At 41.2% G+C, this 18,569-nt stretch overlaps 1 protein-coding gene across 1 annotated transcript in view; it reads right to left on the bottom strand.

Annotated features, from left to right (window-relative positions):
* The window catches only part of foxj3 (forkhead box J3), an 81,847-nt gene extending 63,291 nt beyond the window's left edge, over positions 1-18,556 (bottom strand). Inside the window, exon 1 of the mRNA XM_034585370.1 lies at positions 18,261-18,556. The gene's annotated coding sequence lies outside the window, so the exon portion shown is untranslated. The remainder of the gene's footprint in view (positions 1-18,260) is intronic.
* Positions 18,557-18,569: the final 13 nt, after the last annotated feature.

Genomic DNA, 18,569 nt, shown 5'->3' with positions numbered 1-18,569 from the left:
ACAAGATGATATTTGATGTAAGCTGAAAAGTAATGGCTCTGAAGAAAGGCTTTTAGGCAAATGATGGTTTTGTTATGAGCCTTATTTGGGTCTAACAACTGCAGTCAGATGCAGCAAATAAAGCAATAACATGACTAATTTGAGGTTGTTATGCCTCCGTCACAATTCATTATATTGAAATACACAGTTTCTTATATTTTGTTTCGATTTTGGAAGGAATTTCAAAAAATATTTTTAATGAAAGTGTGGAAAAAAACATTTTTATTCATAGGACACAATATTGCCACAGAAAATGAACTAACTAAAAAGAACACTACACAAGAAAAGTAAGTTAAATTTAAAAAATATTTGAAGGCTGCAAATAACTTTTTTCAATCAATTAATTTGTTGTTATGCTCAATAGAACAAAGAACACTGAAGAAATTCCCCAAATAATATCCTGGAGCCCAAAGTCCTCTTCCTTCTTTTTTGTCCAACCAATGTTCCAAATACAATTTGATTTACTATAGTGTAAAACACAGAAAAGCATAAAATCCCGAAATATGAAAGTTTGACATAAATAATGAAAAATATTTAAGAATTATGAAAATGGCTTCCAATTCATTTTACTGCAGGTAAACTATGTATTAATTGTTAAAAATCTAAAAGTTACAAATGATGAATAGTGGAGAAAGAGTGACGCTAATTTAATTTATTTCAAAACAATAACACTTAACATCAGATTATTACTTAACACTATTCCACAGTAAGGATGTACAACAGTCAACCTTTGTCTGTCCCAGTCAGTGGCAAGTTAAGGCCACAGTAGCCTAGGGCACCCTGAGGAACTCCGATGACGTCCCCACCCTGCGCTCCCTCTGATAGCCGACACCATCAGAAACACAAGAATTCCCGTCAGCATGAAGAAATAGTCAGGCAGCAATCTGAGTGTTGTCACACTTGAGGCAGGAGTAGAAGGAAACACTGCACCACTATTGTGAAACGGGCTGTGGTGTTTCCAATGGGGAACTCTAATTTCAGAGGAGAGGCTATGTGGCCAGCTGACATTTAATTCTTTTATACCACAATATTGGTCTTGACGGGGTCAACTGCACACTTACAGATTGCAAGATTGTTTTTATCATTGACGTCAGATAGAATAAAATACGTCAAAAAGTACAGCAGTGACAGTTTGTTTCCCAGTCTATCTAAGACTTACTAACTACTTTATGTGTTACATTACGCAGGACTCACAAATGCGTTGGGATCACTTGATGGTGGCCCGATGCTTGGTGCTGGCCCTATCGTCATACTTAAAACAACCACAATTTCATGCTCAAGACACACAACATACCCACTTTCACATGATTGGATTGGCTAGCTTCTGCTTAAAAGTTCTCAACTTCTACCACACATAGCTTGAGCAAAGCGACACAACTGAACCACCATGCAGTTAGCCATCACTCCATTCAAAGTGAATGAGCAGCATTTCTGTTGAAGCCTCCAATGCGTATGACTGAGTCCTCCATTAGGACTAGAGCTTATGATTATTTTCATTGCATCTCTGTCACAAGCACCCAGATACCTGAAAGGCATTTTATAAACCCCTGCAGTCATCTTAGTACCTTGGTATTGGTACCTTGGTTACAAACTACAGTTTCTAAATACCCAAAGGTTTGTCACTTAATCAATATTAGGGCTAATAAAAGAGATTGATCTAATATTATTGATTATCAGTTACTAAAAGCTGACTGGTTTGAAATATTAAATAAACAAATAATGAGGAAAAATCAGTGAAATGACAATGAATGGTCAACTTTAATTGTAAATCATTCCAATGAGAGTTTGTAAGAAAAACTGTCTTTATGATCTAGCAGTGTCTTTTTCCAAAATTTTCCACACTGGTGACAATATTCCACCATGCTTTATTGTCATGCAACAGCATATTACAAGGAAAAGCATAACCACCATGATTGTCTCACACAGCCTTTTAATGCATTATCGGTCTAATTTGCCCAATCTTCATGATTCTTGAAATATGGGGGGGAAATGCACTAAAGGATGGTTTATATGACTTTTATATCCTGGAACATATTGGCAAAAAGCCCCAGTACTATGGCCCCTGAATAGTTAGAGAGTTAAAGACCCCATGACATATTATAGGTCTGAGCTTGTGTGAAGTGGCTGTTAACCTCTGATCGATCTGCAGAGCTCATCAAAAGTCTTGAGTGCTTTACATTATTGGATGAGGCCGGAGCATCCCAACATTGACTAGGTATTTAATTCTTTATGAGTGAATAAAATCACATTCGTGCAGCTATTGGACAGCCGAGCACAGACTAATGGGGTTTATGGCACACTTCACAGACTGAAGCTTGGATGGCAGGTGAAATATTCCTGCACATCTGTTGCACCCACAGCAAAGTATTTACCATCTTCATAAATTGTTATATGCAGTATTCAGTTTATGGATGGTTAAAGAATCTACAGAGAGAAAAAATAAATCATCCCTTTTTGAGAAATTTCTTCAATTATGTGATTTTATCTTGAAACTAGGGGTGTGGTTCTTCTTATCACGAGATAACTGTCACTCAGAGTGTTTTGTTGCAACATGTCACATCTTTGTCGTACACTGTAAAACTCAAGACACTCACAAACCTCAGGATTATATCAACAACAGCCTCTTTAGGATGCTAAACTTTCAGCGGAATCCATACAAAAGCCTCATTACATTTGATAACAGTGGTGATGACTGTTTTTTTTCCACACCACATCTTGCTGGTGTAAAGGATGAGGCTAATTAACGTGGCGGCATTTGCATCTTTACCTCTGCGTCTCTACAGTGATAGGAATAGAGCAGCTACAGCAGGCTAATGAATGTTTGATTCGAGAGGCAAGACTTCCTGTCACTTGCGACGCTCCTGACATAATGCTCTCCTAAACCCCTTCAATCCTCCTGCACTGTTATCTGGCACGGCTGTTGGTGTCTCACCTTATTCCCTCCACCTTCCCTTTCTCCACTTTAAATTCCTGAGTTCATCCCCCATCCTTGCCCCCCCCCCCTCTACCACCACCACCACACAGGCTGCGCTCATTACAGCGGATTTGCATGTCTGCTCCAGAGCAGTATGAGAGGAGATGAAACAGAACTCCCAGTGGCTGCCTCTGCAGAGCCTCACTCATCTGACAGAAAGAGCTCAACTTTGGGCCCCAGACACAGCCAGCAAACAAATGCAGGCTTCTTAAAAGGGGCCATACACACACGTACACACATACACACCAACTAACACAAAGATACTCCCCCAAACAGAATTTACGCTGCACTGTATTCAGTTTAAATATATCTATATGCAGGAAATAAATTGAAAAACAGGAGTCTACCTTCCAGCACACTGCTTCCCTCCCTGCATTAGAAAACAAATTTCTCAGCTGAGGAAGGATGAGACCAAGACTTACGTTACTGTACCATCCGTCTCCATTCCTGTCAAGACATTACACACCTAAAGACCGATGACCATCTTTTTTATGTGTATGTCATACTCTCTCAACTTGTCACTACAATTTTATTACAGCCAATTTGCGAGACAACTATGGCTAGGTGATCATTCAAATCCATCGCCTACCATCTTTCATTGTAATTGTGTTATAAAGAATATTCTCACAGTGCAATAACTTTAGTTTTGACAAAATCTTTTTTCAGCATGAGATCTACTTTAAAACAAAGTTGTGCCAGGATGTTTTTTTATTATTATTCTGCTTAATGATTTAAAGGGACAGTTCACACTGCTTCTGCTTCTGCTTCTCTGATGACACTCTGAAACATTTGAGAGCACATCCACTCTCTCTCTCTAAAATGAAAATTTCAGAGTTAAACAGCATGGCAGCCAAATCCAATACAATTGAAGTAAATGGCGACTACTTCTTCAAACGTAAATGTAAACTGAAAATGGCGTCATTTACACCATGTTTTTAGCCTAAATGTCCGCTGTTATTTTAAGTTATGAAACAAACTTAATTTTTAGTTATTTGGTCAATTAGGGTGAGACAGAGGGTTCAAAATATCACATTTGTTTTTAAGATAAGTTGACAGAGAATTATTCTTCAATACAGTTGCGCCACTATTTACAATAAGCACAAATAGCACGAATACTTCTTGGTCAGCAATGAGTAAATGTCACATACTTTGCTAAAAAAAAGGCAAAACCACAAAAAAAAAAATCCATGTTTCATTTTTGTTCAGGATGACTCACTTGGTGAAAGTGGTGCAGCATGTGCCATGCGACATGAGTCACAGTGAAAGAGAAGGGCAGCAAGACCTATACCGAAAAAGCTCCTGGCCTGTATGGTTCCCCACTGACCGCAGACCTCACTTTAATAAAACAGCACTAACCCTCAATGACCTGCAAACTATGTAGTATAAAAAAAAGTCAAGAAATGAAATATTTTAAAAGTCCATATCCTCTTCAAATAATAACCATCAAACACATTCTGCTGCTATGAGCAGTCTTGAAAATCATTTACTGCATCATATCGAGGAGGAAAATTCTACTCATTCCCCGACTATGACTCATATGCATGCGAGGGCTTACTCAGCAGATAAGCAAAGAGAAAAAAGAAAAAAAAATTAGTACTTGGACGTTATTTTTATTTCAAGACTTAAAGACGCATATTCTCAGAAAGAGTTACCATTAGAACAGGAAGATTTATATTCATTACTACTAGCACAGTCCCAAATTAGCACAAGCCACTTAACAAATGCAAGTACAATTATTTGTTGGCGAATAAAGTAAATTAGGTTCATCACTATTGACGAGTTGCTGTAAGGCCGTCTTCATTCAACTTCCATCACTACGACATAGCAGTTAAGTTGATCAACAATGTCCACTGTTGCTATGGCTCAGCCCAAGAGACGTGATGATGTCATCTTTGGCGTCACGGAATTGTGTCGAGCTAAACCTAACTCCACCCACTGAGAGAGTCTGCAAGTATGTAGCAGCACATTACCGGAATCTTATCACTGATTCCACTGGTAATTTTTTCTGTGACAGCTTGCCTGGGCAAAAAAAAAAAACTTTCAAATCCATCAAAACACTCATATAATCCATACCCAGGCAGTTACGAAAGTTATTTACTAGGAATAATATAAAGACATTATTAAAGGCTCTTCTACCCACCCTTAAAAAAGTCCAGCAGAAGTACCTACAAAGCTTAGGGACTCTTATCGAACCACAATGTATCACAGATCAATCAATATTTAAGTTGTCAAACCTACTAACTGCAGGGCGAGATGACTGTGAAACCACAATCTGTTGCCACGACATCAATGGCCTCAAATGACTTAAGTGTTTCACTATGGAAGCTTTTTTGCAACAGTTGCACTGTCTCTAAAGCAAAGGTGGTGACGGCGGTGTCTGTGGTGGTGATGACGTCATACAAACCCTGACTGCCACCACAACAACACAAAGCCTAAATCTAAACATACAACTAAAACAAATTCATACTGATTTTTATTGTAATAGCTTATGTTGATTTGAGAAGTACAATATTTTTCATTAAACTATACATATTAACCTAACCTAGATTGTCACAAGATAAAACTGAGAAAAAGATTATATTCTAAATATTGTTAGCTTTGTATGATTAATCATGTATCTATTTTATCGTGAATTGCTCCGAAAAATTCACTCGTCTCACTGGTATAAGCAAAATCTGTCTATATTACATTACATTTCATTTAGCTGACGCTTTTATCCAAAGCGACTTACAATAAGTGCATTCAACCATGAGGGTACAAACCCAGAACAACAAGAATAGAGAAAGTACAATTTCTTCAAAAAAGGAAAACTACAAAGTGCTATAAGTAAGTGCCATTTAAGTGCTACTAAATTGTTAGTTTAAAAATGTTATTCAAGGTATAGTCGGAAGAGGTGTGTTTTTAGTTTGCGGCGGAAGATGTGTAAACTTTCTGATGTCCGGATGTCAATGGGGAGCTCATTCCACCATTTAGGAGCCAGGACAGCAAACAGTGTTTAGCTCGCAGTGAGGGAGCAACAAGCCGATTGGCCGAAGCAGAGCGGAGTGAACGGGCTGGGGTGTAACGTTTGACCATGTCCTGGATGTAGACTGGACCCGATCCGTTCGCAGCATGGTACGCAAGTACTAGTGTTTTGAAACGGATGCGGGCAGCCACCGGTAACCAGTGAAGGGAGCGGAGGAGCGGAGTCATGTGAGTGAATTTAGGTTAAAGACCAGTCGAGCTGCTGCATTCTGAATGAGCTGCAGAGGTCGGATGGCACTAGCAGGTAGACCTGCCAGGAGGGAGTTACAATAGTCTAGGCGTGAGATGACCAGGGCCTGGACCAGAACCTGCACCGCCTTCTGAGTGAGAAGGTGGCGTATTCTCCTGATGTTGTACAGCATGAATCGACAGGAACGTGTTGTTACAGTAATGTTGGCAGTGAGGGAGAGTTGGCTGTCTAATTGTGATACTCTGCTCTCCTTCACCTACAGTCAGTAGTACAGTGATGCCCATCCTCTTTTCAAACGTATGTTGCACACTGTACACACTGTAAATCAAGTCGTACTCATTCATATCAGATTATTAGCAGTTTTGTTTGTTAAACACAATGGCAAACTGTGCAGCTATGTTCATTGTGCAGCAATGAGCAACCTCTACTTGAAAAGCATTTAAAAATTGTGACTTTAAGCTTAATTTATGTAGTTCGATACAGTTTGCACCGGCTTAAAGATGTATCTGCCTTTCTTGTGACTGACTTATGTGTCGCTACAAGGCAAATAATGTGTGGTGCTGTATAAAATGTTTGGTTGTGACAAGATTTTGAGCTGGAGAACAGGAGAACCACAAATAATTAATTGGCACCAGTACAACCAGTGTTTATTTGTAAACTTGCTCCTCCGTTCAGCACCAATGTTCCAGTAAACGACCTAACCAGGAAATACAAGGACATACTTTTTGTAGCAGACTGAGCATATAGCATGTAAGCAACAATGTAGGTGTGCTTTTGGACAGAGCAATTTCATGTTGGGCTTTATAAACGGCACCAGACAGATGAAAGCAAAATGCGTGATAACACAAAAAAGGGAAATCAAAATGCCAGAGAGATGGTCAAAGTGGTTCACCGCTGAGACCTCTTAAAAATAAGCAAAAACATGACAAAACTCAACAGAGAAAACAGACAAGATAAAAAAAAATAGAGAGGTTTTAAAAAGGCAGTCATTTCGGAACGACTAAATAGGGATTATCAGGCACAAACCCAAGCAGCAATCAACATTTACCAAAGACTTGATAATTTGCTCCTCTCCAATTATAGGCACTTGCAGAGCATCATTTTGACTTTCGTTCACTGGACTGGACACAAAAAAGGCTGAAATCAGGGCACTGTGAGCTGACTGAAAAACTTAACTGAAGTGTGGCTGGGCTGTACAGCGCACATTAAGTCATTTAAGTCCCCATGCTCACAGTCCCTCCCTAACCTCCCACTGTACACACCAGTAACCGCCCCAGCACTAAGCCTTTCAGACCAAACTCTGCTCAGCCTTCGGCATCTTAATAAGAGGAGGGAAACTAGAAGGGAAGTGAAGGCATGGCAGTCTTTTAGAGGAAGCCGAATAAATGACTGAACACACACCCTGGGGCGGGCATGCCGGGGGGTTTCCAGGAGGTCGGAGCGAGCGGGGCCAATCATGTCAAGACGAAGGCGGCAGACTAAAACAAAACTGACATATCAAAGCAGCCAAGCCTTGTAGAAGGGAAAAGAGCAGCCGAGACACAGCATTCAACGGCACAGTTTGTTGCTGCATCAATGAGAGACAGCACAACTAAAACAGCTAATAGCGATTAAAGTGGAAATTCCGTCTGCTGAAAAGCTGCATCTCTCTCAAATAAAAAAGACTGCTAAAACCATCACACCATCAGAGTGATCCTATGGTCTTTGATCCCATCGTTGTTTTCTCTTCTGGAGGTAGGCAAACTGTAAACCAGGCTTTTGGGAGACTGTCTCTGTACCCAAACCTTTAATCTCCCACCCTACTACAAATAATATTTAAGAGCAACTGTTCAAACCAAAACTCTATCATTACTAAAACAAACTAACAAGGCCTCAGGGCTGCTTTCACTGATTCACGTAGATAAATGCTTTGTCTACATGTACAACCAAAATCTCTGACAACCTGGATAAACCAGGAATGTGCAATATAAAAGCACACAGAAATTGCAGGATTATGAGCGCGCTTAAATGAGTTATGTTTTTAAATTGGCTTGATGAGAGCCAGTGTGGCCTTAAACTCAGTTTGCTTCTAATGAGATATCAAAGCTTGACTGTTTACTACGTATCTTCTTTCCTTGTGATAATGAAGGGAATCCTCTGAGGTTGCTGCCATGCTGACACAGCCCTTAGGTGCTTAAATCCAAAAATGGGTGCATTAAGTGCATTTTAATTGACTTATATTTACCCAGTGTATTGTCTTGCAAATAAAAAAGACCTTCTGGCACTCCTGGAAGACTGAAAAAGTAGGTCACTCAGTCTCCTGTGAGTCATAGATTTTGGCAGGAGACCAAGAAGAGCAGGTATGGGAGAGACAGCGCTGGAGCTAAGAGGGCCTAATGGTTTACTACGACTATTTCATCGGTATCATAAACATAATCAAGTTCACATACAACTGCATTTTGTTGTACAATGTGATATTACGCAAAACTGGATGCAGAAGTTTAGGGAATTAGAACCAAAAAGCTTTACACACTTATGTGCTTCAGAAAAATACACTAACAAAATCATATTGTAGTTTGGCCTCCTGAGGAGCATTTCAGCCTGCAAACTCCTCTACAGTCCTTTGATCCATCTATATAAATTTCTTTAAGTAGGAAGATTTCTCAGATTGCAGGTGCAGTTTTGTTCCTCTTCAGTACCAAGGCCCAAACAGTTACTTTTTGAACACGGTGACTCAGCCTGGTCAAAATCATCAGTCACACAGCCACCCAGGGATGACCACATTTTGGAGGCAGAGCTTATGTGCACGTCTCGGGCCAAACACACCGATACTTAATTACATTGAGCAACTGGCACAGATCACGTCGCCTCAGCCATTGAGCCCCTCCCCCAGCTAACCTCTCCGCCCTCTCATTCATCCACCCTGAGGGAGAGGCATGCAGGCCAGAGGAAGTATGACTCATCTGAGTAACAAGATGCATTCTTCAGAATTCTCTACAGACATGTTGTTTGCTAAGTGAAGACTAGGGAGAGAACAGCGCAGAGAGAGATAAAGAAAAAGAAGAGCCGATACAAAATTTAACAATAATCAAGATGCAGACTACGTGTGAGAGCAAGACATATGAGAAATAGGGTGGGAAAGATGGGGCAAGAGCGAGTCATCACTTGTGTGGGTTTCCTGATCCTCGCAGATCAACATTTCCTCCAACTCCACCGAGAGAATCCTTGGCCTCTGTTCGGGGTTTTCTGAATCACAGATGGAGATTCCAAGTACTACATCTAAGGCTAATCCATCAGGTTTCACACAGAAAAAAAACAACAAATGACGACAACAGAGAGGGTTTTAATGTGCGATTCTGCTGAGCATGCAGAGGATAATGAGGCATAGACAACTGCTAGGAAGAAAAAGTGTTTAATCATTGGGTCTAACAGATCCACCGCAGCTCCTTCTCAACCAACCCCACATCTGCAAAACTTGGCACTCGCCCCTACAGATCATGAGCCTCACACACTGCATCACACACACTCTCCAACTTCTACATGAAGCTATTTCGGGACTAGTCTATATTAACATTGTCTGAAATCACAAAACAAACAGAGAAGCTACACACCGCCTTCAAGTCTGATCAACCAACACAAGGCTGCTGAAACATGCCTGTCTTGTGATTTCATGATAAGTGATCAGTCCAGTGATTCCTATTAATCAACTAGACTGTGGCGGCCCACCACAGCTTCATAATGAAACCAAAATTTGTATTATTTCCCATTACAACATTAAATATCTAAATGCTCATCTCTCTCACTCACAAACACATTGACTCAGACCCGTCTGTCATAGTCCGACAGACCATCAGGAGCATTGGGAGAAATCCTGTCACATCAATGGCTCAGTGGACCGTCAAAACGTTCATTAAGATGTTCGTCCTCAGCAAGCAGGCGAAACTCTACATAAGCCTGGTCTCCTCAGTGTAGCTGTCACTCGGGTTGCATATGAGAGCAGGCTGTGTGTGTGTGTGTGCTATGACTGATTGCACTGGCCAATCACAACAATCAACCCCCTGGCAGCTACAGATAGAAACCAAAAAATAAAGAATCTATTAAGAATCTCAAACACTGCAGTCTCTGACCATGTTTTACTGTCAGCAGAGGATGAACTTGAGTGATGTGGCAGTAAACCACATCCTCAAAACTCCACTATTTAACCTCGCTAAGCAGGCTTAAAACTGTGAACTTAATTAAACCTGAGCCACTCTGACTTTCCTCTCTGAGTTTGCACACTGTCATTCAAACATTAAATGCTTTGCCGTTGCTACATTGCACACAGGAATAAGCCAATAAACCTATGAGAGCTGACATAATTGCAACTTGGATTGCACACCTCCTTTAGAGATACTAATACCACTGCAGCAAACGAGCATATTAGAGACTAGAATGGCACTCAGTAGAGTGCATACCTCCGCCAGGGGCCAGTAGTCCCCTTAAATTCAATCAAGCCACACTAAATTACACACACTCATAGATGTCAGTCCCCATAGATATCCGATATATTTATGCCCGATTTTTTGTCATCGAGATCCATGAATTATTCAGTGGGATACCTGTAAAAAATGTTAAAAAAAAAGAAGACCCATCTTGTAATGTTAAAGAAAGTGTGAATAAAAATTCCTGGATCTGCCCTTTTGTCTGAATCCAGGCCAAATTTCATCCCATCCTTTCATTGAAAACCTTTTTTAGTAGTTAGTATTTAGTAGTTTTTGCATTATCGTGCTTGACAAAATTACCTAAGTACCCATCCAACCAACAAACAAACAGAGGGGTGAAAACATAACCTCCTTGGCAGAGGTAATTATCCCACCAAACATCACTGACCAAATCTGCAATGTGTAATAACATAGTTCAATACAGTGTGTGGTTAGATATGTGAGGTGTGCATATACAGTACACTTCCTATGTCTTCCTCAGCCATGGTGCTACCTAAGCTCACAGTCACCACCAAATTGACGCCAATTAATCTGAGAGTAGCTGACGGCTGGCTGTGGCTTCATGTAATTGGTCAAATAGTGTGAATACATGAACCATGCATCCAATGGTTATCTATTTTTATTCATACTACACACCTTATCTTCTTATTTATTAATGTGTTGTGGTTCTTATAATAATTGGTTCTTATTTTGTTGTAATAAAATAAAGAGCAGGATTAGAGTAAATTAAGTTATTTTCTTAAGCAGCAACAATTATGTTTACAGCACTACTAAGTCGCTACATTAGTACTAAATAATATCTCTCTAGAAACAGAAGTTAAATGTGAATAAATTAAAAATTTTAACATGGAAATACTGGGTAAATTGAATGAAATACACAGACATCAGTCACGATCGGTCATCTCCTCGGTCCACCTTCCTCTGGTAACATTGCAAGAGCTACTGTCTCAGCTTGTAGCTATAAGTTTACAAAAATTTGACCAATTTGAAGACGTGAGAAAAAAAAAAAAATTTTTTTACTTACAGAAAACTTTAATTTTAGTTTGTTCATAATAATTCACTCTAAGCCTAACCACACACTGTGGTTGCGTGAAACACACCACGGTGGATGGGAGCAGAGCATTTTAAAGCTTGTTGAACATGAACATTTTGATTACATTTACAGAGCTAAGATGTGTTCAACTTAAGTTAAACGGTTACTTCTCACTTATCTTCACTACCTGTGTGCTGTCTGCTGCAAGTGTCCATCTCATTAGAGAGAGGAGAGGCTGCAGCCCAACCGTAATGGACAGAAAAACACAGTATTGAACATTCAACATAGTTCAAGTCTTATGATGCTATTGAAAGCCCTGTGATGACATTGTGCATGTAAATAAAATAATTCTTTCTCTAATTCATAGAATTTCAGGCAGTCTTTTGCAACATGTGTATTTCACACGCTCATATGTCAATGATTGATGATGAAAATAGGATTTATGGCTCAGACCTTCTGACCATCTTCAACAGAAGACAAAGTATTTCTAGAAGAAGCTGGCTCACGTTTGGTAAAGTAATTTGTGAACGACAAGACAATCCTTCTATCTCTTTGAATTAAGACTCAGTAAATCTTAAATGCTGGTGAACTGCACACAACAGGCAGTGTTTACTTATGCTTGTACGCATGCACCAACCACTGCCTCACAGAGCAGGGAGATTATCATATTTAATCATGTCTGGTTTGCGGTAGACAAGACGCTGCACTTGTCATTACCATGGTATCGTCTCTAAATTGTCATGTGATGCATGCAGTCCACAGAAGGGAGCTGAAGGTAAAAGCTGTAAATATCATCTTATTAAACTATAATTTTTTGTGAGACTTGAGTACAGAAACAGTTAAATATAGTCGTAAATCACAGCTTTGTGGTTGTTCATATGCAGACAAAGCAGCACTGTTAGGCAGTTGTTGGTCAAACCATTTTTAGATTCAAAATTTCCCAGTTCAAAACAAACAGACATCCCTGTCTAATCTAGGTTTTCTTCCACTTTACCTGAAAGTGAATATTGTATCTGCTACAGGGGCCACTGTAATGATTAAATCAGATACCAAATACTAAAATGAAAGCCCCATTCTTATTACTTAAGCTGTGTCAGCTTAGCGAGCTCTTCTTGCTGCATACAGCTCTAATGTCTCCTAAGAGTGTGAATCATACAGTATAAGCATATCAATTGCTTCTTCCAAGTAAAGAACAAAAAAAGCTTAAGAAATATATACTGATGCTGAGGGCCTATCAGAACTCAATGACAAAGTATACAATATGATGAATTATTAAATCCTTAAAGGATTGAAAAGTCAAGTCTGTCTTATTCATTTAGGACTTGGCTATTCATTAGCAACCGCATTAGTAAATTCTCAAATGACACAGCCTCTATGAATACCGCATTTACTCTGAAATCTCTTATTTTACATGTTATTAAGCACCACAATAACTCCCCCTTTAAGAGAGTTGATTTGTGGTCCCCGATTTTGTTTTCTCATTAAGTGCACTACAACCATACAGCACATAATCTATTTTTAGATTTACTCTTCATGTACCTCACACAGTTACTGGACTTCAACTTAAAGCTAAGATAAGATCAAGCCAAACATTTATAATGGATTACAACAAAATGTATTCATCTTTTGCTACCACAAGCCTGGAATGAGTCACAGAAACCACCATCGAGAACAGATGCAGCCAACCCCCACCCCACCTTTGTCTCCTACACTTTCTTATTCCTCTTTTACACCTAAATTAGCAGGTATTGCCAGTGTTGCACATTATTAACAAAAAAGGGCTATGCGCTAATGCCCGGAAGTTCAATGTCTATCATAACGTTGCGCAGGAAAAATGTGGCAAAATAAAGAAGAAACTAGTGAATTAACCCAGGGGGGTTCCATCACTGTCAGTTGGAGCTGGAGCCCATAAAAACATCTACTGCTTAGTCATTTGACACGGGAGTGAATGCTGATTGTATCCATTCCTATTGCAGACAAAAGCCAGATGTTTGTGGTGGTTAGTTGGTTTTTTGACCAGTGGAAAAGGGGATTAAATTTACCCAGCAGACTTGACTGTGGGTTGTTACAGTAGTAATAATTAACCAGAATGAGGAAATTAAAAGGTTAAACATTTTCAAACCAGGCATGTATCTAAGTAAATGTGCCAATAATAACAACGGGAGTGAACCGGTTGAATTAAACATCATATGCTCCCCTCACTGATTCATGTCCACACATCCAACTCCCAGCCACGACATGAATTGGAGCATATAGGACTAGTTCACTGACAGACTCAACTCAATAGACTGGGAGGAGGTGGGATGAGGAGAAATAGCTAGGCAGTGTATTGCTGGATGAATAAAAAATGAAAGTATAGTGCTTCAGTAAATTCGCTCTCTACATCCCGTGAGGAGGGTTGGTGGTGGTGGTGGTGGTGGTGGTGGTGAAGGGGTGGTGGGGGGAGTAGAGGCTCGTTTGAAAACTGAACCAGTGCTGCATTCCCACATCCACCCGTATCCAGCGAGGGGCTCTTTAAAAATTCATTAATTTACAGCAAAAATAGATTAAAGCACCCAGCTGAGCAAAACTCAAAATTTGGCTCCTGAATAACATTAATGATAAAATATTTCCCTCAAGCCCAGGGGGGGTTTTGCCTGAAGAGACAGTGCTGACTTTTTTCACCTTACAGCACCTTATGAATCATACATTTTCAAATCATCACTAAAATAATGCATTTCTAATTGTCATTTTTAATTATGCTTTTCTTTGGATGGAAACAAGAGCTGCGCAAAAACCTGCGAAAACTAATTAAAATCCATCCAAGGATCTGTCGTTCCCATGATGCGGTGCCAATGTCATTCTATTTACCATTTGATATCTCTGCTACAGAGACTCAATGACAGCTGCTCCAGGCCCCCAAAAATGCCTAGAACTGCAGTTACAGTAATTGCTCTGGCCAGCACTAAATGAGGTTCACTTAAATGCAATTATCCCCCTCTGATCTCTCACATAAAGAGACTTCTTTAACATGGAGAAGTGGGCTCACACAATGTGACTGCAAACAAGATTCAAATTGGAATCAGGGAGGCATTTCCAGCAGATGAATGGCTTCATAGCTCATCTGCATTCTAGTGATGCACAGAGTTACTAATGAAGACTGAGCCATTCCCTTCTTACCAACACAGCCGCCATAAGAGCAAAACTTCACGCTAGATATGAGCAGAGTACCAGGAGAAAATTTCGAACAAAACCGTCCAGTCATTTGGCCTGAGCTGCGTTAGACGACAGCCCAGACTCCACGCATAGTAAACAGCTGTTAAAAGGAAAGGAAGATCCTGTTTTTTTTGTCTATTCAAGGTGAAAAACGCAGTGAAGGACAAGATGACGGGCAATGAAGCGAAGAGAAAGAAACTCCAACCTAAAATAACTTCACATTCCTGAGCAGAGAGGGATTGAGAAAGAAAAACACTTTGGATTCAGACCAAAAATAAGTCATTGTAAAAAATAAAATAAAAAAGACCTAAACAGAGGCCTTTAACCAACAGCATCACCACTACGCCATGCCAAAAAAAGATCAGCCATGCTCATGAATAAATTGCCATCTGCCAATCGCAGATCACAATAGGTTTTCAGCCTGAGGGGGGTAGCGGCCTAATAGGGGTTGCTACAGAGGGTACCTGTTGGGTGCTGTCCAAATACACAGGGTGGTGAGGGGGGGCTGTGATGGGCATTTCATGTTGCCAGAGGCTCATATACCTCCAGGATCCTGATAACTGCATCTCAAGGATGGCTATTTGAATAATCACTTCAACAAGGGGAGAAATTAAAAAGCCTCTCAGTGAGAGGAGGCTAGGCACAGGGCCACACTCTGAATTCCAAATGAGGGGCTGGTATTCAAAAAAGTAGACGCCCGCTCCAAATTCACTGTACTACACTAGATGGCTGACCCCTGACATCTATCCAAATCATATTCCTCCTGTAATTATTACATTTAATTTATTACATTATACACTATCACCCCCAAGACGAACATTATCTGTAACCCACTGATGGAATGTCAACATTTATTTACACAGTTATTCTGCATTCTTTGTGTTCTGCAGGTGAAAACTAAATATTTTTTTTCTACAGCGATGATAGATCGATGTGCTGCCACACACACACACACACACACACACACACACACACACACACACACACACACACACACACACACACACACACACACACACGCACACACACACACACACACACACACACACACACACACACACACACACACACACACACACACACACACACACACACACACACACACACACGTTTTTAAACCATTTGGCAAAAGACTTTTTTTTTTTTTTTTTTAAATGACTCCAGGCTAAACCCACCATTAATGAGAGGTTGTTTCACATCCTCCCATTCACACTTTTAAACGGTTACTGTGAGAACACACAGATGTGTAATATTTTCTATTCTGTCTTCACAGCTTTTCAGTCCATTAATCAAAACCTTGAGGTCTTTTTTTTTTTAAGTCACTAACTCTGCCCTATTAAGAATGTTGACACCAATAAATCCCCAAAAAACAAAACATAACAAAGCCTTTTAATTCAAGCCTGCATAACATTGTTCATCATGAACACATTGCTTATAAACTCAAATTTGATGAATGCAACAGTAGTGTTCCGAGGAGCAAATTTTACAATGTGTGGCTGTGATTCAGATTTCTGCATGCAATCTGTAAAATGCATGCACTGGCTGCGCTCTGTCTATTCTTTAACAGTCCGCCAGCAAACAACAGCAAAATGTCTCTTTCAATTTCATGAATGCCATCAAGGTCCAAAATATCTGTATTGCAGGGGTTGAGAATGGCCTCAGACGGAGCTGCAGACACTACAATCAAATGCCACTCAACATAAACGGCACACAGAGCCTCTTTAACATCTTTTCTTAAAACTCCGGGCAAAGGCAGGTAGAGAAAAGGGATAATTCATAGAATAAGACAGAGTAATGATCCTATTAATTTCAAGACAATAGGCTAAATTAATCTATTCCAGCTCTGCTTACCTGGGAAAACTACAGCTTCATATACAATAGCTTTAATCCAGAAAGCTGTAGGCTTGCTATTTAAAGGATGGGTGATTAAGAAGCAAACCAGGTCTGACCTTTGATTGTGGCTGCTGACTAACGCTATGGGCATTTTGTTAGTTGAAGCATAAGGTCTGGCAAGGTCTTGGGATGTTTTGTTGTGTTTTTTGGGGGAGGGGGGGAGATAGTGTTTTGTTGTAGTCATAAATCCAACCTTTTAAAGCCGATTTTATGGCAAAGTGAACTTGAGCATGAGAATATATGATGATTAACCAATAATGTGCACCCCATTGCACTCCGATCATTAAAACAACACTGTGACTTCATTGATAAAACTTGCACAAGTTGACAGCGAGGCAAATTAGGAGCTCAGTCATCCATCGTCTAATAAAGGCCGTCAGGATAAAGCAAGGGCACTGCTTTGTATACAGCTGCACGCAAATGCCACAGCTGTTTAGTTTAAAGTTGGTAGCATTAACTAATCAGCGATCACACACACACACGCGCACACACACACAGCAAATGGTTTAACATCAAAGCGAAGAGGAGCATGCCCTCAGAGATGTCTTGCACACAGGACCAAAATATTTGACTGCAACACGGTCTGAGCCATCTCAGGGCAATACCCCACAAGGGTATAACCACCAGAGGCAGGAGACAGCCCGGCGATCAAAGTCTGGAGCATAAAATTGACCTGAAACACGCTTCTGCACTTGTTGATTTTGCAGCCGCATGACAAACCTGCGCCCTGTCATACAGCGAAACTGCTCCTACATGCGGGGATCGTCGCTTTCCTTTTTCTTTCTGGAGGAATTTATTAGCCGCCTGAGAAACAGACGACTGACAGACGAGAAAACACGCTGCAACAGCTGAGTCAAATACCACCCGGGCACGCAGGAAAGCCAAATGACACTGGGCTCTCTCTCTCTCTCTCACACACACACGCACGCACGCACGCACGCACTTCATGCTGGACACACAGCGTCTTACCATAGCAAACAGCTAGCTAACCATAGCAGCCGGGGTAGGACATTGTATCCCTCCAACGCGAGGAAAACACACACCTAGTCCCGGCCCAGGAGAGAGCGCCCACACCGCTCAGCTAAAGTTAGCAGGCTACTACAACTGGCTAGCTAGCTGTCAAAGTTGCCCTGTCAGTTGTCACCGGTTGCACGGCGGCGCTAGCAGGCTAACGCGAGAGCTGTCAACTTGCGGGGAGTTACAGCAACGCGCCCGGGGTTGTACTCAACCCTGACCGGGGGGACAACACGGACGGGCTCCCCCGGGTGGGAGGAAAAAGGGGGGAAGAGGGAAGAAAAAAAAATGTGTCCCCGCACGCCCCGCCACACGGTGTGTCAGGGCCTGTTCGCCCGGCGCAGTCCCCCACACAACTTCAGCGCGGCTCACTTCCCCGTTAAAGTCGTCCATTTCGTGGGCCTCAGTTCAACTTCCATGCCCGTGTAGCTCACTTACTCTGGGTGAAAGCTGCCGTGACGCTGGCTCCCTGTAATCCTCACGGTAGTTTCAGAGTAGCTGCCCCCCTCTTTCCCCCTTTTTCTTCCGCCTCCTCGTCTTCGGCTAAGCGGGAGCTCCCCACGGGTGTCCTGCGCTTCTTGACGCTACGGTCCTGTGCAGAGGAGTCGCTGCAGCTCGGCCGGTGTGCCCGCGGTGCCGTGGTGTCCCTGCTCGGCTTCTCTCCGCCTTCTCTCGTTCGCCTTTCTCTCGGCGGCGGTGCCAACATCCGGGACCCTGCCCCCTCTCTCTCTCTCTCTCTCTCTCTCA

This window comes from Hippoglossus hippoglossus, chromosome 5, assembly GCF_009819705.1.
Source record: "Hippoglossus hippoglossus isolate fHipHip1 chromosome 5, fHipHip1.pri, whole genome shotgun sequence".
Lineage (NCBI taxonomy): Eukaryota > Metazoa > Chordata > Actinopteri > Pleuronectiformes > Pleuronectidae > Hippoglossus > Hippoglossus hippoglossus.
Note: the sequence above shows the minus strand (reverse complement) of the source record. Positions and strands in the feature narration are given on the sequence as shown.